Source organism: Rhipicephalus microplus, chromosome X, assembly GCF_043290135.1.
Source record: "Rhipicephalus microplus isolate Deutch F79 chromosome X, USDA_Rmic, whole genome shotgun sequence".
In the NCBI taxonomy this organism is placed as follows: Eukaryota; Metazoa; Arthropoda; class Arachnida; order Ixodida; family Ixodidae; genus Rhipicephalus; species Rhipicephalus microplus.
The window spans coordinates 361,597,673-361,622,561 of NC_134710.1; the positions used below are offsets into that span (position 1 = coordinate 361,597,673).

Below are 24,889 nucleotides of genomic sequence, written 5' to 3' on the forward strand. Positions count from 1 at the left end.
TTTTGTCGAGTTGCGCGGGATTGGATCCGGAAGAGTGATTTGCTAGCCTTACGTCATATAAAACTACTATCCTACCTTGACCTACCTACTACCTGCCTGCCTACATACCTCTCCGTTTCCCGCCTGCCTTCCTGCCTGACTACCTACCTGCCTACCTACCTACCTACCTACTTACCTACCTACGAACCCACCTACCTACATACCTACCTACGTACCTACCTACCTACCTATGACTCTTGGCTCTCCTAGTATTTTCAATTAGATCTATACCAAAATTGATATGGCATATAATGTTTGTATGACCAGTATAACTGGCTGGTTATAACATGGAAATAATGATGTGGATGTCCTTATTTACATGTCTTGGTATTGCTGCTCTAGCGGTAGTTTCTATAACATGGCATATTAAAAAAGCTGTTAGGGTAACACATGACTGCATGATGATTATAGAAGGCAAGCCCTGACCATGCATTCACGTCATGCTCATTGTGCGCTCGAGGCCGTTTCGCTAGCTTCATTTATACAAAAGTTAGTATTATGTGACGTCAATGAGCGACCAAGTTAAATTACATGTCCAAACTTGATCATCTTAACAGGCGTGTCATGTAAAACATGTCTACATGCTACGCTCATAGTGCGATCGCGGCCGTATTGCTACCCTCACATATACCAAATTCGGTATTACGTGACGTGTATAGACGACGAAGGTCAACGAAATGACTTAACATAATAATCATGACATGCGTGTCATGTAAAACATGGTTACATGCTAGGCTCATCGTGCGTTCACAGCCGTTTCGCTAGGTTCACTGATATAATATTTGGTATTAGGTCATTTGAATGAATGACAAACACAATGCAAGGCGCAAACATGATAATAATGGCATTGAAGTCATGCACCAATGGCATGCATGACTTCCAATCAATCTTCCTCATTTGTGCTTTGTATATTATTATTCGTACTATTTGTGGTATCTTACTTTTATGGAATACAACAGGAAATGTCACCAGCATAGGGCAGACGCGAAATATAGAACGTCAATCATTGGACGTGTGAGGTGATAAATGCAGTCGGTAGAGAAGAAATTGAGCTGCTTTTTGCCTTCGTGTCATCATAAACGGCCTTGTACACGTTCCTCCAAAACAGTAACGAAAGCTCATTCCTAGTTTTTTCCCCATTAAGGAACTTGTTCTCGTTAGACATTCTTTATATGCAAAAGTAACTCGTTATGGTTACATTACCAAAGATGCAACGAGTCGTTACTAAATTTAGCGTTATATTTGACTTTTAAAATAATATACATTGGCGTTTAATCCTGAGGTGAAAGAGTGTGAACAATTTAAAGTTTGCATGAAGTGACATATGTCACACGGATTTTATATTTAGGAATTCAGGTTATGCATAGGAAAGAGGAATATAAATCATGGTAAATAAACAAATTTTTGTAGACCAGTGTTCAAATTACAGTCGAGTCCAACTGTAAATTTCGTGCCCAATAATTGAAAGTGCGACACCTGTGGCGCTTCTAAGGCTGGCTCTTCTTTAATGTCTTCAGGCACACCTTTTCTCTGCAGAACGGAGCACATGCGGGTACTGGCCATCTTAATAGCATCCTCCTCAGTTGATGTCATTGCATCGACTATCAATTCTATGGGCCACGGGACTGAAACTTGTGATGTTCATAACTGCAGGCCATCCAAGACTACCTTGTCAGCCGAAAGACAGTGGCCGGATCTGCAGTGCTTCGTCATCACGGGATCCAAGGCAGCCAGGATATTGGTCGGATTCATTGCGTCGGTGTTATTGCCCTGCGGTAGTTCGGTGCCTTCTGCACTACTCAGGACATCGCCTGAGGTCCACTTAAAGTTGACATGAAGCGATGATATACAATGCGTATTTTGTATTTATGGAAGCAGGCTATATATAAGTAAAAGGAGTGTTAATAAATATGAAAAAAATATTGTGGACCACTGTTCATACTACGGACAAGTCTAACTGCAACTTTCGTGCCCATTATTTGAAGTGCTACACCTGTGGCGCTTTTTACGTCCGTCTTCGAACGTGTGGTTATGATACTTTGCTTCAGATTTTTAAAGAGAATGTAAATGTTTAAACGCCTGGAGTGACCCACCCACGGTCAGTCTAAGCGTCTTTGGCTTCCCTGCACCTGCAGCGGGCTCCTTGAAGTGACGTCCCTTTGTGACGAGGTGGGGACCAACACTACAATAAGCAGAAGAGTTCATTTTTTGTTGTTATTTTCTTCTTTTTTCTTCTTCTCGTCATAGTTACTAATATACTAATACAATACTCTTACTATCATTGTTGTTTTGATATGGCATAGTATTGTCGGGACGAATTAACATCCATACTCTATCAAGAAGGCTTAAATTCACAGCCCAAGTTTCTTTGCCTAAGCGCATAATAAAAGTTGTGTGCCTGGTTTTTTTTGCTACCTGCCTGTTTTTCGCGATAAATCCCCCACTCATAGTTTATGTGCATTCATCGCAGACCTTTCAACCTTTACAATGCTGTCGCCATATTTCAAAGGTTCATGTAGGCTAGTGAGAAAACATGCACCCAGTTGGATGTCGGAGCATTCAGATAAACATGCTCAGCCAAGTCCTCACCATCACGGCGCATGTGCATTTCTCATCTTCACTGAATATCGCTGTATAACTATTCGACTAAAACAACCAGCAGTCGCTTCAAACAGCAAAGCGCATACTTTTGAGTGATCGGGAAGTGTTGTATTGCTTATTTCGTCTTTATCCTTTTTGTGGTGCCACAGAGCCCATTTTCTTTACATCAGTGCTATTATTTCACCTTTACGGCCATCTTGACGTTTCGATGATTGGTTTTTGATGACATATCACAGTGCCTGCATTATGCTTAGAGACGAGTGCCCTAGTTTTTTTTAAAGTGCGAGTGAATCCTTTCCTCTGCAATTATCGAAAGGCTGTGTGTTTTCGTCGTCCGCCTTTCGTGTTTTTGCTGACTCTTCGAAATATTTTTCGACCCAACTTTCAAAAGAGCTACCGACTTCAGCGCCAGAACACGTGCGTGTGATCCAGTGTATGAAATGTAGTCAGCATGTTTTTATTGTCTACTGCATCTATTATAGGCGTAGGGCAAAATGCATGGTAGTAAAGTTTGTGTCGGATAGAGGATGGTAATTTGGGCCATGACGTGGTATAATTTCTAAAGATTGGTTGGCAATACTGCACTCCTGTGGAGGTCGGGTTCAACCATACATATTATATGCTCTTGCGTGAGTGTCTACGTGTGCGTGTATATACACACATGCAAATTCGAAAAGAATCTAGGGCTCCTACGCGCAACTGGTGCCCAGGCTGCAGAAAAAGCAGAAATCAGGGCCTTCTCTTCCTCTATTCTTTGCTCCTCGACCTCACACCACCATTTCTGCCTTCCCTATCTCGCTCCCTTGCTGTTTTGTAGTGTACGCGGTATTTGTTTGCTTAACTCTCTTCATTCCTCAGTTCTCTCATTCTGATCTTCACGTCTCTTTACATCCTCCTTGCTATATTATCCCGTTTGCTTCTCCCTCTCTTTATATCCATCTCTTTCTTTCTTTTTCTTTATTGCTCCCTGTTTTTTTTTGTCATTTTTTCGCTCATAGCAACGCAATGGTGTGCTTCCCATAAAGGCTTGTTTGGCTAGCAGTCCTCGATTGCTTCGTGGTTCTGACCTTCGGAGCTATCCACTTTTGTTTCCTCCTCTCCTCTCTTCATTCATTCTTTCCTTCGGTGCGTTGCTAGCCTGTGAACTCACTGAAGTTATTGGCGCCACCCTGCCAAGTGCTTGCCAGGCAACACGCAATGAGGTCCAATATAGTAGTTTCTGCGCGGAATCTTGTGCCATCGGCTGCTGTTGTTCAGGGCGCGGGATCGGATCCAGGCTACAGTGGCCACTTTTTCCATGGAAGCGAAATTGCTCCATGTCTGTGTACTTGGACTTAGGCGCAACTCAGATAGTCAAAGTTTCCGGAGCCCTCCACTACAGCATCTCTCATAATCATATGGTTTTGGGACGTTACACCCGAGATATTAATATAAAACCAGCGCCCAACGTCCAACCTAAACAGCTCGCTGTAAATTTCAGGGGTAGGGGTCTGAATATGCTCTCTGCCAAGCCCACCATCCTGGCTAGGCCAGTGTCAAGTAGATGCGCAATATTACCAATTGCTTCAACGTGAACGTCAGCATGTCGTGCCTAAAGTCTCGAAGCTCTGAAAAAAGTGTTGTCTCTCCATTTCTCAGTTTCTCATTGTGACCCTCTCTTTTTTCTCCAACCTAATGCTTTAGTGTCCTGTTTCTTTTTCTTTGTCTGTGTTTATTTGCATCTCTTTCGTTGTCTGGATAATTTGTTTCCTGACCGTTCATTTGTTTTTTTTTCTCGTTCTCTCGCTTATAGCAATGCAATCGTATAGTTGCCACAAAGGCTTCTTTGGCTTGCATGCCTGGATTGCCGCGCGGTTACGATGGTTGCCTCCTTGGGTGCTATGCACAAGGAGTCGAGCTTCTAGGGCAGACGAGCTTTCTTTTAGCTCGTTTTACGGCTGGCATAGCTTTATAACAGGGTAGAGCGCGCGATAGCAATGTTCATCAATGTGAATGCACAAATGCGCCAGGCGTTGCTGACATACGTAGGAGGTTCGAGACTGTTATCAAAGAAACAGCGCGTGGGAGCACGTCAGCGCAGCCATTAGGTTTACATTTCAACACTGCAGACACATCAGCGTGATTGTCGGGCTATCTTTTCGTCAACTCAACATGCGCCTACCACAAGTGTGCTCGTGGGTGTTTGCCCTCTTTCGCGCAGTTTTTTACGTACCACCTGCAGCATAAAAATTTCCACTCTCGAAGGCAGCAAGGGTGCACACGCAGTACTCTCGCACTGCTTTTGTCGCTGCTATCAAATATGGCAGGTAAATATAGCGACAGATGATCACCAGGGGCGCTCGCATCATGGCGGCAAGGCGGCTGTCAGTGGATACATCGTGAATGCGGCGAAATTGAATGCGAGACGTTGTAGCCAGGTGATGGTATCGCTTTTATTTCGGCGTATCTGTGTGCATAGTCTGCGCGATAAAGCTGACAGATTTATCGTATCCCTCCACGTGAGTAGTGCTTTTCAGAGAGAGCAATTGTGGTAGGCGTAGTAGGTCTTCGCCGCAGACGTCTGTCAATCAAGCTGATTGACGCTTCAGGTCTAATGAAATTTTGCCGATTCTGAGAAAACCCCAGTTCAAATCGTGAGTCTCATGGTGTCATTCTGACTGTCAAACTTTTGAGACAGTTAACGCTAAGCAGCTGCTTCTTTGCATATAAATAACTTGGCCAGGTCACACAACATGCGGATGGCTGGAGCCATAGAGGAGCTTGTGATAACCTAGCATCTTCCATCTTATTATCTTGGTCGTCCACTCATCCGCTTGGTCTGCTTCAAAGTTATGACAGCATCAGCTCCATTTTAATTTTTATTACACTATTTACTAAGCTTTATTCACCATTACACTGAAATGTTTTGTGTTCATTAATGAGGTTTCAAATAAAAGGCAAATATCTCGGCCACAATTGACAAGGTCTTCATGAGTATGAAGCTATGAACTTAATCATGATTAGCATGATAATAATCATGATCATATTAGTAAAGGCTAATTACCTTTGATTTACATACCGTGCTCACAATTAACGTCGCGTTAGTTAGTATCGCTCAGTTATCTACTTAACTGACATGCTTTGGTTAGCCCGGTACAACTTGCATTGCTTCATTAGCAATGTAAGCACGTCCTGTGCTTGCTAACCAAGTATACTGTTCGGCCAAATAGCAAATTAGCCGGGCGCACGTGCTCGAGTGCTCGCAGGCGATGAAGACTACGAAGAGGGCGCACAGAGTCCGAGCAGCACGCTAGATTGGACAGGCCGGCCAAGGTGATTAACTCGTGGCTTTGGGCTTAGCTGCGGCGGCGTTGTTGTAAGACGCTCAGCCGGAACTATTTCCGAGGCAACCACGCCGATTGCCCCGCCGTGGTGGTCTAGTGGCTAAGGTACTCGGCTGCTAACCCGCAGGTCACGGGCTCGAAACCCGGCTGTGGCGGCTGCATTTCCGATGGTGGCGGAAATGGTGTAGGCCCGTGTGCTCAGATTTGGGCGCACGTTAAAGAACCCCAGGTGGTCGAAATTTCCGGAGCCCTCCACTACGGCGTCTCTCATAATCATATGGTGGTTTTGGGACGTTAAACCCCACATATCTATATCTATCTAACCACGCCGATTGTTCAAAACCAACCTATTGCAGGCACTGAGAGCTCTAAAATAAATTCAAACGCCCCATGCTTCTAAAAATATAGTCACAAAAGCTTTCTCACTCTTTAATTACACTGGTGCACTTCGACACTCAGTGGAACGAGAAGCAAATAAAAGAAGATGCTTCTGGTTTGAAAACACGCCTAACTTTCTGGACCATTCTTGAGATAACTCCGGGTTTCGTCGTAACCAATGAAATGCAGTGCTCTGAGGGATTCGACTTTTTCGTGCTGTTTGCTCATTCAAAAGATGTGTCACCGAAACACGGAAATAGCCCGAGCTGATGAGAAGTTTCGCCTAGATTTCAGGTGTTCCTGCATATCCACCCGCATCTTTCCACTTTTCATCTCGCCTTCTCCCTTCATTCCTTACTTCCTACAACGCGTTGCTAGCCGATGAACTCAGTGAAGTTAAAGGCGCAGCCCTGTCATGTGATTTCTAAGCAACGCTCACTGACGTCAGATCTAGGAGCAGTTTTTCAGAACAATCCAGGGCCCTCGACTGCTTTGCCGCAAGTCGCGTGATCGAATCCCGGCTCCAGTGGCCGTATCTTCTTGAAATGAGAATGCTTGATGCCCGTTAAAGTAGATTTAGGTGGAACCCAGATCGTTCAAAGTTCCGGATTCTTCCGCTACATCGTCTCTCATAATCATATCGTAGTTTTGGAGCGCTAGACCCCAGATATTTTTAATAACCCAGCGCCCAATCTCTAGGTTAAACAGCTGAGTATATATTTTAGGGGTGTGTGTTTGAATATCCTGTCTGCCAAGCCCCACATTCTGGCTTGGCTAGTGTCTAGAAGAAACACAAATATCTAAAGTGCTTAAAAAAAAACTTGGGCTAGGCATGCGTAGTTTTTAAGCTCTTGTACAGGTTGTCGTTCTGAAGCGGCATTTTCTTCTTTCGGTAAAAAAATTGGGTATCAGGCGTAAATTTTAAGCTGCATTGAAAGGCAAACAGAGAGTTGCGAGACGTCATTCATCTTGCTCACATGCGCGGAAGCCTTTCCAGATATCACAGCACGTGCTGTTTATTATTCTTTGCTTATATTACTTGGTTGCCTGTGGATTGAAAAATAAAGTGCATGTTAGGCCACTAGCTACGCTCAGCAAACCGAGTAAGCTGGTCATCTTTTATTTATTTTTTCAGTGTTTTTACTGAAGCTACCGATGCCAGTTGTGTGAGTAATGAATTTTCGGGATAATCTACTTCATCTAGACCTCATCTAACGCGAAGAGCTCTAGAGTATTATGCCAGCACACTGGATAACTTGGTGTTGTCCACTGATCTTAATGATTTATTAGTGGAACTCACTGGCCATACCCACTATAATTTACATTCTTGCCGATTGGCAATAAACACGTAAAAAAGGCACGCTTCGTAACCACCGTATTTCGTTCATCTGATGTTGCAGTCAGCCTCTTATGTTTCCGTTATAGGTCGGAATTCAGGCGTTTGTTTTTATTTCGTTCGTGCTGTTGGCGTCAAAGTTTAGAGATGACGAGGTCTTAGAAAACTTCTGCCAATGATTCAATCCTCTATTCGTTCGAACTGTGCAGTACATGTTTTTGTGTGTTTTTGAACAGCGAAGCCGTTGAAGCCGGCCGTAAAGTGTCGATACTGCCACTGCCTTCATCGTAGACTGTTATGCGGTACAAGGTTTGGGTAACCTGCTACTCACAGCTACGACGTGGCCAGCAATGACCCTGATATGTGACGGTACTAGCAAGAAAGAGACTAACGAAGAAGGATAGGAAGAAAAATTGAAGTTTTCGCTGGCAAAAACTCTTCACAAGTTGTTATTTGAACCCGCGTATCGTCTACCCGAAGGCGAGTGTCCCGACTTCTCCGCTATCCAAGATCGTTAGCAGAACACCTAATAGCCTTGTGTAGTAGAGTGCCACAAGCGGATAGGACAGGGAAATTAGCGTGAGGAGAATAGAAAGGAGGGGACAAGAGAAAGGAAATCTGTAACATGTACAGGCAAAAAAATGCTGAAGAAATTCATAGTTTTGCCAGAAAGGCTTACCAATCAATGCGATTGCAACAACTTATCATGTCGCTGAGAACGGCTAGCAGAACGAAACGCGCAGCGCGCTACTCACGCACAAATGAGGCACGATAACAACACACGCAGGACGAAGTCGAACTAACAACGTTTACAGCTTGACGCTAATTGCACTGTTTAAATAAAAACGACGCACGAAACGTAATCACAGGTACAGATATAAGAGCGAAAAAACGAGTGTCCTAGTTGTTACTTCGCTGTGTTTGAAAAGCAAACTCTTTCCGCAAACGGCGCCTTCCCAGTGAGCTAGGCCACCTTTGTGGCCCAGGCAACTAACTCAATCGTATCGGTGAAAGAACTAGGCACACGATTATCCCCACCGCAGGATAAGCGCGCCACACAAGCACCTAACCTCCCCGCCCCCTTGAACGGGGCAAAGTACGCGTGGGAGACAAGCGCGTGTTGGTGCATCGCGAATAGCTGGCATCTGAGTTCTGGCGGATTGTTTTCTTTCTTGAGTTTTCATATATATTGAAATGTATACATACACGGTGTGTGACGGCGGCTTCGCAATAAAAAGACCGAGGCAGAGGAAGGAGACCAAGCCACGGGCACCGACAGAAACATCGCGCGCAAAATCCACTCCCGATCGTGTTCAGAAAGTTAGGGGGCGTCGTAAGAAAGTGCGCACTCATGAGAAGGAAGCTTCGCAACTCAAAGATGTGTCGGTCGGCGAGGAGTACGGATGGTTAAGTACCCTTGCGTAGCTCTGATGGGCTTTGCACGGCAGTAATAATAATAATAATAATAATAATAATAATAATAATAATAATAATAATAATAATAATAATAATAATAATAATAATAATAATAATAATAATAATAATCTGTCTAATTCAAGGCTGCAAGCCGACGTACCTGGAATACTGAGCTTTATTTTGAGTCTCATTATCAATACACATTCGACGCTCACTGTACATACACCTTGTGTTTACAGAGTCACCGTGAGGCCAGCCGATTTACTCATCGATGACGGTCTCCCTGGACGTTTATGGCGAAGCTCCTGCGCTTCATCCTGGGGCCTACGCTGTCGCCTCTGGCAATTCCTATTGAGTTGAGGTGCTGGCGGCAAAGCGTCTGCTCCTGCCATGGCCTTCGACATGCCCACAAACTTGTACAGCCGACAGCCTCCGTTGGCTCGGTCGGCGGAAGCGGCTTTCACCGCCAGCTACGTGACCTTGGTAGCAGCCTTGCCAGTGTCGGGGAATGCGATGGAACTATGCGCACGTAGCAGTCTCTGCGGCTGTGCGTAGAACGATGCTGAGCTGAAATGGTTCCCCTGCTCTCTTCGAGTGACATTGCTTACCTTTATTATTTTTTATTGCAATAGCAATTATATGAACACCTTGGGATAGATTTTGCCGCCGGCGTCGGCGTCAATGTCATGCACCGTAAATGTATACGTATTTATTTATGTAAAATCGCAAGACGGAAAAAAAAATCCCGAAAAAAAAAACACCCCGGCACGCGATATCAAATGTGGGACCTCTGCGTCGTGAAAGCAATGCGTCACCCCGGAGAACGTTCTCTAGCGTTCAAACGGTAAGCTATTTATATCTATCACTTACCACTGCTTTGTTTTCGGCATTACATAAAAGATGGCGCAATAAGCGCACGTCGCTGTACAAGTAGCGGCGCCCGCTCTAAATCTCCTACGCGTTGTTTGCCCGGCTTAGAGAAGGTGAGCTGCTTCTCGCGTGCTCTTATCTCGCGGTGGCAGAAGGGGAAGATCGTACACCTTAACTGGCCTCAGGCTTTACGTGGAACGTTTCTGGTGTAGTCACCGGGTGCACAAAGGTAACTGCAATCATTGCAGTCTCCGTTCATGAAAAGCGCGTGCTTTTCACACTCAGCGAAGTAACAACTGAGACGCTTATTCGCGTGCGTCTGTACCTGTGAGTACGTTTCGTGCGTAGTTTTTGCGCGAGAAACGCGGGGCACGTTTCGATCTGGTTTCCATTCTGCGCGTCACCTTTCAAGTTGTTGCTATCACGTTCATTGCTTCGCCTTCGCGGCATAGCTGTGACATTTTTGTTATCTTAGCGTAGTTATGTCTATTTTCTACTTCTTTTTTGTTTATTGTTAGAAATATAATGCGTTTGAAGTGAAGTGTCTTGCCGACTGGGATACATCGAATGGTGAGAATAGCCTCGTATTGAATTTTTCTTTTTACTTTGACAGCGAAGCTCTCCAGTGCTAGGTTCGAGGAGTACGCATGTGGGTAAGAGTAGCAACAACACTGACAGAACCACCGAAAGAAGGGCATGCGTTTGTTCTGGCAGGCGCCTTCAATATGTCGGTTTTCGTTTTATTTTCTGCAGCTTAAAGCACGTGTGTATCATTAGATTTGCTCAGTAACCGCGTATTTCTTCTTATCGTGTGTGCCCGTCAGACTTAGCTAATTTGGATAAGGTAGATAGTGGGAAGTCAACGGAGAGGCCAAGCACCTCTGCAGACGGGCACGTGCAGAGTGGCTCTTATTCGACCGCCAGCACGGTACCCGTGCATCATCCGCTGCCACCACGCAACGCTTAGTTTCATCACGACTTTGCCTTAGATAACTGTATGAGAGGCGCGAATGCTTCGTTCCAGAGCGAGTTTGTCTGCAGTTCAGATATCTGAGTCTTGTCTGTGACTGTGCGTGGTATATGTCTGAGCTTTTTGTGCTCACAATCAACCATAAAAATATGCAGCAAAACCTGACTAGCTACAGCGATCTCGAAGCAACTTAGGGACAACCCTGAAGACATGGGTAACTCCTAGAAATAACCCAGAAGCAACCAGATCAGTCTGCAGAATCATCAAATTTCACTGTTTGCTTGTTTGCGTTGTTTAGGGCTGAGTGCAAGCTTGGCCCATTATTTAGGTTTATTTCACCACCGGAATTTTCGGTAACACCTTGGCTGTTGACTAAAAGCTTGCGGATTGGATCCTAACCACAGTGGTCGTTCTTCTATGAAGGTTAAATGTCGTCCGCGTGAGCGATGTCAGTACACGTCAAAAACAACAGAAGGAGTATCATATCGTAGTTTTGGGACGCAAAACCTCACCTTAAAACAACAACTTGGGTAGTAAAACCTCATGATGTTTTTCTAGGTGCCTGAATGCATACAATTGGAATAAGGCGCGATGTGGCTGCCGTAGCCGCAGCAAAACATATTGGCTGCCTGTCAGATGTCAACCACGGATTCGCTCTCGAAGGTGCCATCTATGCCACTTGACTCGGCATACTGGAAGCGTGGTACAATGATGGCACAAAGTTTGTTTTTCTTGCAATATTTGCAGTGGTTTGATGTCGGCCTTGAAACGACACAATTCTTGTCACGCTTGAAGCCATGCAGATAGAAAGTACCGCATAAATTCACTCTCTCACGAGCACTGCCTACGTGTAGAAGGCAATTTGTATAGCTTTTCTTTTCTAGTTTATTAACAGCGAATATGCTTCAGCTAGAACTGATGATTGCGGCCTACGAAAAGCAGGTACGCGCCGTCGAGACCTACCATAAAGCTATCTTCTTCCTAAACTTGTAAATGCCATAAAAATTGTGTAAATTCCACTTGGAAAAAAATGTCTGCGAAGCGACGTCAGTGAACCGAAAGTACACTACTCGCCACTGGTCACTGAAGTGAAAGCTTCCGCTACCGACGATGCGCACCCAGATTGCAGAGGTGTGAACACATGGTTTCAGCGTGAGTTTCTGTGTGTAGAGCTTGGATATCCATTTCGTGACAGTGACCATCTGTCATCAGACTCGGACTTTTTTGCGCTAAGAATAAACGCTCAATCTAGCAATGATATGAGCTGGCTACAACCTAGAAGCAAACAAGAAACAACCTGTATCACAGAGCAAAGACCTGGAAGCAACCTAAACGCGGCTTCAGAATTGCCCAGTTCCAACGTTTTAAGGCTGGGTACACTTTGTGAGGGCCTTCACACTTTCTAAATTCCTTATATAGAAAAAAGTGCGCTTGCAGTTAAACATACCTATTTACAAGCAAAGTTGCAGAGTATTTATTATATCGAAGCATTTCACTATATCTATGAGCACGTCCGTGCGTGACGCATCTTGCACGTTGTTGCGATGAGCAGGACGCACTCTTGGTCGTCTGGCTATGCTGTAGTGCGAAGTGGCCTTTCCTGGCACTAACCTACATAGCAGAGAGCGGTCAAGTGTTTATTGCGAGATTTGGACGCCGATGGTATCTGGCCATTGGGTATCTATTACTATAATTACAAATGGTATCCGAGGCTAGAACTTTTTGTCAAAACTATTCTTGATTACTCCAAAGGTAGACCTGCGTGCCGGTACCGAAATTGTCAGCGGCGCGCCGGTGTTCTCTCCTCCGATGGCAGCGAGTAACCGGTGCAGGGCTCATTGGATCAGCAGCGGTGCGTTACGGAAGGGGGGGGGGTGTTCTACTTTAGAGTGAGGAGAAGAGAGCAAAGAGTCGTTTGAATAGGGAAAAATGTAGAGAAATTTACCAATAGTATGGAAATATGAACTGTCTCCTTGAGCAAAGGTCGATACCTATATTGCTAGATACCGCTTCGGGCCGGTAGCGTTCCGTGGCTCCGGAATATGGCGGTGGAAGCCACCTTCATTTTCCTGAGCTGCCCGTTGCCCTTTTTGGCAGGGATTTAATAAGAACCGGGAAAACCGTCACCGCCAGGTTGGAAGCATCCCATATAAAGAAGCGCCTCTCGAGCTTTCTCCTATATGGAAGGGAGAATGCACTGCCACTTTGGGAACGGCGGATTGGACCCACCAATGTCTGTGCCTCAGTTTCTTATGAAGTCAATATCGCCCCAGCGCCATTACGAGCAGTTGTATATACTTTTTACCTTGAGTAGCACGAACGTAGTACCGAAAAATAAGGTGCAAGGAAAGAGCCTCGGCATGCCGCAACTAGTGACCGGGCACTAAAGTGACGGGAAGTCGCTATAACCGAACGAATTTTGTTCGAAGGACCAGTAACGGTGGATATAGCTGCCCGGTGACGGATGCACAAAAACGCTACATTTAGCGCGAAGCGCTGCACTCAAATGAGTCTAACGTTCGCACGTCACCTCTCGAGCATTTATCTGAATTGCAGCAAGAACGTGTCTCATGTCCAAGCGCATTCAATTGCTTCATGCCACAGTGACCCAAAAGCAATGGTCACCTTGGTGATCACGCAAATGAAATACGGTATGAAGGACAAAATTATTAGTTAAATTCTTCACGTGACCTCTCTCTCTTTCTCTATACACACTGTCACAAACGAGCGCTCAAAAAGGGCGCGCAGCTGAATTTTCCCGACAAAGCGCTAGAGAGACGCCTTAAGGTCAACGATAAAGAAGAAAACAAGCGTCCAATGACTCCCTTGGCGCGCCATCTCTCCTCCCCTCGGAAGCGTAGTTCGCCGACTAACCTCCTCGCATCGGTGGCTGAGCAAGCCCTGGAAGGTTCTCGAGGGAAAGAGGCGTGGTGATGCAGAGTTGCGTCGTGTGTCGCGGACGACCCTCGAAACGTTTCGCGCTCTCCCGAGCCTTCGCTGCGCATCGCGCCGACGGAAACGATGAGGATTTTCTGGAATTCAGCGCGAAGGGTATTTAACCGAGCAGCAGAGATGGGAGATGAGAAGATGGAATTTCGCGCCAGAGTGCGTAGGGTGTTCCGCCGTGTCTGTCGGCGAAGGTTTTGTCCTTAGTGACAAAGCAGGAGAAAAAGAAAGTTTGCGCCCGGGCGCGCAGGCAGAAGATTGAAGTTTTGCGCAAGTGTGCGAAGGCTCATTCCACCGAATTGTGTCGGCGAAGGTTTTGTCCTTCGCGACAAAGCAGGTAATGAAGAGGATTTCCACCTGTGGGGTGAAGACTCGTGCTACAAGCAGAATATTGTGTCAACCGCCAGAGAGCGACGACGCGTCCTGCAATCGCAACGCGTGGGGAGCCGACGTGTTACCGGCGAAGTTTGGTGCTTGGAGCGCGGCCACTTGAAGACGCGAGGTTTCTTGGAAGAGAAATTTCGGGGGCAGCGGAACAACAGCAGCGCTGGGCTTTGAGTGAGTGATTCTTCGAAGAGTATCATTCAGACTTTGTTCCAAGGACTTTGGACTGAATAAGTTTTCGAACTCTTTAGTCTTTAAGTGTCTTGGTTGTTCGATGCATGTGATTGCTTGTAGCGCGTATTGTTGTTTGTGTTCGTTGTTTCAAGTGTAGCTGATTGTACTGTGTAGTGCGTTGTTTGATTGGTGACATACCGTATTCAACTATTGTCAAGTGTGCATAATTTTGTATCGATTTCATATTCCATAATGAATATATAATTTTGTTTTGTTTGTCAACTCTCGGCTCTGGCTTGTTCATTGAGCCACAGCCGGCGACCGCTAGCGCGCCGAAAAGGAACACTTCTAAATTGTCCACGCTTTCGTGGTGCAGTTCGGGGGGCCGATAATTCGGTCCTTAGAATTAGCCCGGCAATCGCCTCCCTAACTAACGGGACCCGTAATACACACACACACACACACACACACACACACACACACACACACACACACACACACACACACACACACACACACACACACACATATATATATATATATATATATATATATATATATATATATATATATATATATATATATATATATATATATATATATATATATATATATGGGAACAGGGAGCTACACCACAATACCTATATGAAGATTTCGTTTGCTCAAAGAATCAGACACAATGACACTTGCTTCGTTTTCTTTAGTTATGCTGTTATTTATTGGCATGAGTAAATGCTAAGATAATAAAGCGTATGAGCCCACACATATAATTATCTCCCTAAGCAATTGATGAAACACTCATATCGATGCAGTAGAGAAAACAGTGTTGTTTAAAGGATACCATGATATGCGAAAGATAGCGCTTACTACAATAAATAAGCACAAAACAATCCGCACCTCCACACCACCTGCGGTTTGAGAAGAACCAATATGATTAACGAATTACGAAAGCACTTAACCGCTAATTACACTCTTCCATGACAGTGATCATGTGAGACACAATGTGAATAATGTGAAATAAACACTGCAGCATGCCAAGCGAAACGTGCGTCTAACCAGAATAAGAAGCATGAACATGTGGAACATGTGAAATGCGAAATACTTCAGTGGAGCGTCAGGTTCAACCCACTGCTGAACACCGGGACCACACGTTTCATCTTTCGCTGGGTAACCATTTGTACGGAGTGCTTGGGCGGTAGTTTTCTCTTGCTCCTGCTGAAGCTCTTACAGATTCGTGGTAAAACCTTGTGGAAACTCGGGCGGCGCGGTCGTTCAACTATTGTGGGAATGATGGGAAGTACACAGTTAGGATCGAATGGCGTTAGTTAGTGAACTGCCAACGGGTGTTCTCAGTTTCAGTTTAGTTCTTCGCGCAGCAGCTTCACCTGGCCTGCAGTGTTCACACACGTGCGTATAAATGTGTGTCGGAGAGTGGCGCAGGGAACAGTATCTTCTTGAAAGTGGCGGGAGATACTAGCTTTCCTGGTTTAGGCAACGTTGCACATTTATGGTTGGTATTTGATAGTTTTGGAAAAGTATCGTTCACGTACCAATTGCCATTATAATATATTGCAAAATTTACCAAGGGAACTGCAGAGATTTCACTTTATTGTCAGCATAATTACGTCTTGCCTAGATGCACCCAGCGTGGCTGCAAAATGACGACCGAAGCTATATGAACGCCCCTGAATGATCCGCTGAATTACCCGGTGATAAAAAGATCTCTTCTGCTCTGAACTGAAGGGTATTTACCGCGAAAGGAGAGATCCGTTGTATACGAACCACTGTTTTCACGACCTTTCTGCGCATGAGCCTGCCATTGGTATAAAAAAATGTGTATTATTTACTGTTTTGCACAGTATCTTTATTTACACAAAGTAATTTTTCATATTCCGAGTTCAAAACGTGTGTTTATTTTCGTCCCTGAAAAATTTTGTCATTATTTGGTAGCACCGAATCTCGAGAAGAACTTCTAGAAGTTCAAAATAAATACCCCAGTTAGGCTGAATTTGTCTCGGTCTTGGGTAAATATCGAGGTCACGCAGAGTTTCTGCAATCGCCTTCATACTCGGATGACTAAAGCCAGTCTTTATTGACAATAACTTCACGTAACTTTTAGTAATTATTGGTGAGCAAGCGCCGCGAATGCCAAGAACTAAATCCACCCGAAGCAGATACGAAGTATACTTTCCATCAATTCCATGGTGGTTAGATAGTCAGGCGTCTAGCCTGTTGGTAGATAGTTTGGAATCTAGGAACCCAGCCTTAATAAAACACATACACAAGAAGACCAATGGGACAAGCACACTTGCAGGGGCTTGTGGTCGTCGCGTGTATTTTGGAGGCTGGGTTTCTCGATTTCAAGCCACGGACTTCAACTCTTGCAATAAAAGTGCCAGAAACGTTTCATGACGATATTTTTAGAGGCAGGGGGTGTTTATATTTAATTTGAAGATTTTATTGCCTGCCCTAAGTTTGTTTTAGAATAATCAGCATGGTGGTCTCTGAGATCAGTTACGGCCGAAGGTCTTACAGCATCGTGGCCTGTGCATTCAGAACTACGTTTATTAGCTCCTTACTGATAATGGCATTGTTTATTGTGCCCGAGATAATTGCCTTTTATTTGAAGCCTTATCAATAAAAATCTGCTCGGTGTAATGGTCATTTAAGCTCAACCAATTACTACAATAAAATTGAAAAAGCTGATGTGGTCTTTATTTAGAAGCCGAATACGAACATGAGTAGACGACCAACTTAAAAAGCTGCAAGAAGCTAGGTGATCCCAAGCTCCTGCATGGCTCCTCCCTTGCGCAATTTGTGTATGCTCGCCAAAATATTTTATATGCATATAAGCTCCTCCTTAGCGTTCACCGCATCAAACTCTTGACAGTGACACTGACACTATCACAGTCACGAGTTCAACTCGCACCATCTCGGAATAAACGAGTTTGTATTCGACTTAACACGTCAATCAGTTTGATCGACAGGCGCACGTGTCCAAGGTAGAATACACCCAACACGTTTGCTCTGGCGGAGATGAAGTGCTCAGGACGAGTGGCGTGATTAATCGATCAGCTTTATCGCGCAGCCTGTGCACGCAGGCACGCAGAAGTGTCAGTGATATCACCACACGGTGCGGTGTCTCGCATTCAACTTCACCGCGCTCACGACGTATCTAATCACAGGAACGTTGACATCGTGATGCGAGCGCCCCTGGAGATCACCTGTCCTTATATTTATCGGCATTACTCGGTAGAAGCGAAATGAGCGGCACGAGTGTGCTGCGTGTCCACCCTTTCCGCCTTCGAGTGTAGAAATTTCTATGCAGCAGATGGAACGAAAGAACGTGTGCGAAAAAGGACTTACGCCCACGAACACGCCTTTGGGTGGCGCGTGTTGAGTTGACGAAAAATAGCGTGGAAATCACGCTGATGTCGCTACACTCTTAAAATCTTGACTGAGTGATGGCGCTCACGTGTTCGCACGTAGTGCTTTTTTATAACCGCCGTAAATATCTCACATGCATTCCCAACGCCACGCGCGTTCTTGTAGCCATTTTAGGGGTGAAGGTCTTTATAGCGTGGCTTATACGTCCTGATGTCGTATGTAACCACCGGTGGCACATACCCGGGAGAGCGGTCCTTAGAATGCGCGCTGAATGGTGGCATCGTATATGATACATACATAAAGAAAACATATGTGAAATAGTGGTACTTGGAGTGTTCTTTAGATAGACGGACGGATGAATGGAACTACCCGAGAGAGCGGTCCCTACAATGCCCACTGGATAGCGGTACTTTTATACAATGAATACATGATGAAAACATGTGAGATAGCGGTACTTGGAGTGTTCACTGGATATACGGATGGACGGACGGAAGGAGATACCAGAAAAAGTGGTCCTTAGAATGTCCGCTGGATGGCGGTACTTTTATATGAAGAATACATGAAAAAAATGGCCTCGGACCTACATGGTAAATTACAAATGCCGTCGAAAGACGTTAGTCATGCGTCTGGAGAAAGGGAACAAAACATTTATTTAATGTTCTGCACAAGAAAATCAGTGAATAGTATTCTTGAAGCGCTGCGTTAAAGACCCTCGAGGTGCAGCGGAGGTGAAGGAGCGCATCGAGGCACGTTAGACACGAGCGCCATCTAGAAGATATCTGCTAGATGGCGGTCGTGTCTAACAATGCATGCCATTCTCGGAGGCGATACGGTGTAGAAAGCAAAGTGACGGGCAGGTGCCACCACCGTGTCGTTTTAGCAAAGCGTTGGTAACACCTGCATTTTAGAGCACAGCGTTGCACTGTCAGCGCCGCGTGTTTAGCACTGCGGTCCCCAGAATTACTTGCGTTTGCCTTCTCTAGTTCGAAGGCACACATACATACAAAACATCTACGTGTTGTTATGGCACCTCAGCTATGCGCAATTATTGGTTTTAATTGAATCGCACAAGTATGAACGCTGGATCTTGAGCAATACTGATGGGTGCTGTGGATGAGGTTGGCCGTTTGAAATATCGCTAAGGGTAGACAAACGGAGAAATGTTCAGACAGACAGACAAACAGACAGACGTACAGTCAGACCAAATCTTTTCCATCGAGGGTCCCCAAGACTATCGTGTTTAAAAGATGTGATATAGTGGTACTTGGAGTGTTCCCTAAATAGACGGACGGACGGATGGACAGACGTACAGATTAACGGAAGGACTCACGGACGCAGGGATGGACAGGCACAGGGACGGCTGAACGAACAGACGCATAGACGGATGGATGTACGGACGGAGAGACAGACAGACAAAAATGGACGAATGCATGGAGGAAGGACGCACCAATGGTCACACAGATGGACGGACAAACGGACGGACGCATGGTCGGAAGGAAGCAAGAACGAATGGACGCAAGAAAGCACGGATGGACTGACGAACACTTCGCCCCACCAATCAACATTCACTCCGTGAATATGCTGTGATTTTTATCGACGCTGCTATCAAGCACTCCGCACTGTCTTCATGTCGTGGCCGCCGAGGAGCGAGATCGGAGAAAACTCGTCTGGCCGACAAGCTTGGGCCATCCCGGATAGCACCTCTGATGAGACACATAATGTATATATGTTCCAAAGATGAGCCGCGGCAGTACAAAAGGAGCGTATGCGCACTCGGAAGCGCAAATGGGTGCTTTGACGTCAAGCCAATGGCAGTTTTGCCATTTGGGAAACTGAAGCCTGTCCTGTTTCAAACAAGTTATGAGTGCTCTCGATTTGATTATTAAAACAATGAAGCTACGGTAATATGTATGCCGTGCCATGATCCACACACACACACACACACACACACACACACACACACACACAAACGTGTACAATAAAAATGGGGTACTTCTCTCTAGTCACCACTGGTCTTCTAAAAAGGAAGAAAGCACTAGCAAGCCCAACACTATAGAACGGGAAAAGCCGATTGGGAAAGGCGGACCCACCGTGAATGATCGGCCCGTTTGTCCTATCCCGGATAAACGAGAAATATAATCAATCAAGGCAACAGCGGCTGCGAGAAGACCCAGAAGCGGTGGACGGCCTACGCCAACGACGACGTGCTCATTTATTTTACTAAAGGTACGAGCGTTTGGTATGGTGTGATCAACTTTTATAGGGGTCTGCAGGATTCACTCCAGGGCTGATGCGAGCGTTTCCCACACATGGGCCAAGCCCCTCTGAACATGGACATATACAGAGGGGGCCACTCATTTGCTCCGCCAGCACGTCACCGTGAAGCATCCTTTGCCACCATGCAAAACTTTGTGTCAGCAAGAATTTGTCTGCGATGATGACGATGATGTGTGCTAATTTATGGCGCAAGGTTCTTTCGATGGCAAAGGGGTGCCATTATAGTAGACTAGAGATATGAACAATGACATGGCGCGTGGCTGTATAGGGGCCTTGAAATTACTCGCGCTTACGTGGCTAAAACATATCTGTATTTAAAATCATGACAGTGATCTGAAGTGTGTCCAGTGCAAGTGAATGATGAAGGGTCATGATCATGAAGCCATGGTGGGGATGTAGTCACCGCAGCCGTGACCTTGGTACAGAGGTCATTCTAGGGATCAGCTCGAAATATGCAATGTGTACATAATCTAAAAACCTAAACAGTGATTTAGGTTTAAAAATCGGATCCCTACCGATGAGCATTCCAGAGTGTAGTCGGAGCTGCTGGCGGGAGCATAGTAAAGAGTGCTTTTTTCTCAGAGCATCCAACTCATTACACTGTACGAGGATGTGGACAACAGTAAGTGGTTCTCCACATCTCTCACACAATGGCAGATCACCACCAGACAACAAGTGTGAATGTTTTGAGCGAGTGTGTCCTCTTTGTAGACTTGTAAGTTTGACTTCTGTGTAGCGTGATCTGGATACTATTGGCCAATATTCATGTCTCGGTTTTATAACGTGCTATTTGTTATCCGTTTCCTATCCCACAGGAGCTGCCAGCACTCCCTCAGCTCCGGCCGTTGGAAGGATGTCATGTCAACTGCAGGGACGGCCAGGGATGTATTGGAGGGTGCATGGTCGTGCGCCGACCCAGTCAGCTGGTCCGCCAGTACGTTTGCAGCAATCTCGTGGTGCCCTGGCACCCAGCACATCACAACCTGTCATTTAAGGGCGTAGATTGTGCATAAAAGAGAGCGAAGTGATATCAGGACTTATTTTTTATGTTTTTTCAGCGTTTTCAAAGCTGTTACGATACTCAGCGATTCTATGCATACAACCGTACGTTGCAGTTTTAATTCCCTAATATACTTGATGGCCACAGATATCGCATGGGCTTCTCCAGTGAAGAGGCTTGTTTGCGGGTGCAGAATACCGGATTTTGAAAAGGATGGGCGAACAACTGCATAGGACACACCAGTACGAGACAATGGCGCATCTGTAAAGAATTTCTGGCAAGTGTATTTATGTTGAAGTTAAAAAAAGTGTGTGCGAATGTGTGCAGTAAGTGCGTGCTTAATAACCTCTATGAAGAATACCTCGCAGTCAATAATCTTCCACTGGCACGGCGGTGGATATGCTGCGGGAGCCATCAACTGGTGCTCTAGAAGTAGCACGCCAGTTTCCTTAGCGAGGCTCCTTAAACGGAGGGAGTAGGGCTGTCTCAGTGAAGGACGGTTGTTCAACAAGGCAGCATTGGACACATCATTAATTATGGTGTGAGCGGGATGTTCCCCGTCAGCACTAACCTTGAGATAGTATGTAAAAGACAGGCAACATCTCTGGAGGTGGAGTGACCAGTCACTTATTTCGACGTACAGACTCGCTATGGGGCTAGTTCGAAAAGCACCCGTAGAGAGGCGAATGCCTGGATGGTCGACAAGGTAGAGAATATTTATAGCTGATGGTGTCGCAGACTCATAGAATAAAGCACCGTAATCTAGGTGCGTGCGTACGAGGCTTTTTATAAATTCATCACACATTTCCTGTCACTACCCCTCGTAGTGCGTGACAACACTTTCAAAATATTCATGGTTTTTGGCACCTGTTCTTTCAATACTTGTCATATATTATGAAGGTTAGTTTTGTGTCTAATAATATTGCGAAAAACTTGTGCTCGGTTTTCACAGAATTACGTTGATCATGCATGTCAATGTCGGCGTCAGGATGCAGGCTCCTTTTTCGTCAAAACAAGACGCAAGTTCTCTTTTGCGGGTTGAGTTTAAAACCATTCTCATCTGCCCATTAAGAGACCTTGTTATAGCCTAATTGAACCTGACGTTCACACACTGAGAGGCTACAGGACTGAAAACCGACATGCACATCATCAACATATGTAGAGTAAAACATATTTTGTGGGATAACGAAGTGCAAGGAGTTCATTTTTACTTTAAAAAGTGTGCAACTTAAGACCCCTGTTTGCGGCACTCCTGTTTCCTAAACAAATGTACGGCATAACACAGTGCCCACTCGAATACGAAATTTCGGATTAGACAGGTAGCTTTCGATTATTGCTAACATTCTGCCCAGCACACGTAGTTGTGACAGGTCTAGGAGTACGCCAAAGCGCCACGTAGTATAATGGGCCTTCTCCATACCGAGAAACACCAACAAAAAGAATGTTTTATGAATGAAATCACGAATTTGCGCCTCGATACGGATGAAGTGGCAAGTATTGGACTTCGCCTTTCGAAACCCACACTGGCATGGGTCAAGCAGGTTATTTGTTTCAAGGAAATGCATCAGTTGTTTGTTTGCCATTTTTTTAAAATCCTTGCAAAGGCATCTCGTCAATGCTATGGGCCTTTAGATTGATGCTGAAGATAGGTTCTTTTCTGTTTAGGAATCGGAATAATGACTGCTTTTTTCCAGCTGGAAGGGATCTCACGGGAAAATCAAACGGCATTATAAAGAGAAAGGAGAGCGTTTTGGGTTTTGGGAGGCGGACGTTTAAGCCTTTCGTACAATATATGATGGAGCCTGGGGCGGTTCTCATACAGCAGTTCAACGACGCTTGAAACTCAGCTAAGGCGAAAAGTTTATTCTATGCCTCATTGTTTGTGAATTCGCGTTGTATTTTTTGTTCCTAATTGCTGCTTTGTGTCGTTGGAACTCTGGACTGTAATAGGATGAGCTGGAGACCTGTTCGAAGTGTGCACCGAGGGAGATCGCTTTGTCTTCCAAACCATTGGCTTGTGTGTTTACTAGAGGAAGAGGGCGTGGTTCTTGTCCTACTACCCTACCAATCATGCTTCAGACTCTTGCTTTAAATGTATATGAGTTGATTCCAGATAAATACCTCTGCCAGATCTCCCTCCTGGCCGGTCGACAAGTTCTCCTGTCTTGCGACTTGATGTTTTTAAAATGGACAAGATTATCAGTGGTCGGTGAGTCTTGAATTAGTGTCTATGCTTTGTTTTGTTGTTTGCGAGAATTGTGCCATTCACTGTTTCATCAGAGAACTCGTCGTTTTCCGCCCAATTCAGACATTTGCGGAATGAACTTAGCTGCAGCTTCAATAAGAAAAGCAGTAAAGTATTGTACAGCTGCATCTAAGCTAGAACCGCATATGCCAGTCCAATTCAAGCTAGCAGCCTAGTAAAACTGGTCCCAATCGGTTTTTCTATCAGCTATTTGGAAACCAGCAGAGGGATTTTGTTTTGTACTGCTGAGCTCACAACCACAGGATAGTGGCCACTTCCACAAGGATTATTGGTGACTTCCCAGTGAAGTAGGGGAAGGAGTGATGGAGATCCAATGCTTAGGTTGAATGACGATAGGTAATGTTAGCTTAGCCTAGCTGCCACGTTCGACTGCGCAAGGAAGAATTCACTCTGCCCCACGAGCCCCATGCGTCAGCGCACAAGGTGATGATGATAATATTGCCTGAAACATGGCTCATGCACGCTCAGGGCAATCGGCCCAGAGTTTATTATATAATTTATGAACACTTTTTAAGCATTCAAATTTAATAGCCAAAAGCGAAACAGGGTTCGTAAAACGAAAAAAGTACAATAATTGTTTTCCGTCCGTTGAGATAACCCAGTATACTCGTTATATTTACCAAAAATTAGCCTCAATAGAAAAACCTGTTTTATGGTGAATTCTTTCAGCAGGAACAATACTCATGCATATAGAAATTTCATTCGTTTATTTCCATGAAGGTAAGTACAAACGGCACCAAAAGATGTCTTGTGGCTGAACCCTAAATCATGAGCACCGAAAGAAAGTATGTTCTCAATCGTGAAGTTCAGGCACAAGTTCGCGAATACGATAAGAAGTGTTTTTCTTAGTAATCTGTATCGGCTACAGAGCAAAAATATTGCCCTATTCTTTCTGTTTCTAATTAAAAGTTGCTAGAGGTGGTGTCACCAGACCAGCCTTACTTGAATATAGATTTCAAAGGGGCCACACAACCTCGTGATCTAGTTACTATGACTTCCAATTGTGTAGAAAGATGCTATTGATTTATCTACGGAAACCTAAAAATTACTAAATTTTCCATGACGTTATTGATCATATGGCATTGTCATGCAGGAGAATGGAGCTCAGCAAATTATTAAATAAAATGGGCTAGAAAAGCGACGCTTGAGGCACTCCTCTTATTTGTTGGTATGTTTGAGAACAAGAGTCGTTGTGCGAGCAATAAAATGCTCATCCGCTTAAGAACCTTTGTACCCATACAACTATATACTCGGTAACCTTGACGCTGCGAAGTCCACTAATGAATATGGTGTGCTCTGCACTTTAATATGCCTTAGCATTATCTAAGGTTACATAGAGCAGCGTATTGGTTTTTGTGACGAGCAAGCCTAATTCTACTTTCTGAGTCAACATGAGCACACCATATTGAACAGTCCGACCTGAATCATATTTGAGATTTGCTTAAACTATTATTTACTTCAATCCATTTTTCAAGATGTTTATATAATAACCGCTTTATTAGCTTCACGAGATTCTAAGTAA

At 44.9% G+C, this 24,889-nt stretch overlaps 1 protein-coding gene across 1 annotated transcript in view; it reads left to right on the top strand.

Moving 5' to 3' along the window:
- Nucleotides 1-21,131, top strand: part of LOC142776358 (uncharacterized) — a 67,123-nt gene extending 45,992 nt beyond the window's left edge. Inside the window, exons 6-7 of the mRNA XM_075879877.1 lie at nucleotides 1,693-10,192; nucleotides 20,917-21,131. The gene's annotated coding sequence lies outside the window, so the exon portion shown is untranslated. The remainder of the gene's footprint in view (nucleotides 1-1,692; nucleotides 10,193-20,916) is intronic.
- The last annotated feature ends 3,758 nt before the right edge of the window (nucleotides 21,132-24,889 follow it).